The sequence below is a fragment of the Penaeus monodon genome, chromosome 20, assembly GCF_015228065.2.
Source record: "Penaeus monodon isolate SGIC_2016 chromosome 20, NSTDA_Pmon_1, whole genome shotgun sequence".
Taxonomy (NCBI): Eukaryota; Metazoa; Arthropoda; class Malacostraca; order Decapoda; family Penaeidae; genus Penaeus; species Penaeus monodon.
In genome coordinates this window covers 40825274-40825762 of record NC_051405.1, presented here as the reverse complement: position 1 = coordinate 40825762, position 489 = coordinate 40825274, and positions in this window count along the sequence as shown.

Below are 489 nucleotides of genomic sequence, written 5' to 3'. Positions count from 1 at the left end.
TTTCTGAACTTCCTTTATGGTACAAATAGTAATTTTTCGCCATCAGATATGGAAAATATACTATTATTTGTCTCGTTTTTTATGAATTACAAGAGAAATAAAGAACCAAGTTTGACAAGCACTAGAAAAAAAACTGAATACTTTGTGTCAAATCGATTCAATATCAACACGAGTTATTTGGGTATTACCTTGATTACCTGCGTAAAAAATAAAGCTTTTGAAACTGATATCAAGAGAATCAACTGTATCTTAAGAGTCTATGCAAACTGCGTAGTGGACAAGGACGAAAATTTCGGAAATCTACATATATACTTCTAACGAAACTAATTCCTGATGGATGGTCGAGAGACTGCTAATTTTCAAGATAACATCTACACATTCATCCATACAAATTTATTCATACAACAAATTAACACAGGATAATCACTGGAGATTAGGTACTGCTAATTAAAACCTGCGCCTGTTACCGTCTCCCATACTAGTATAGTT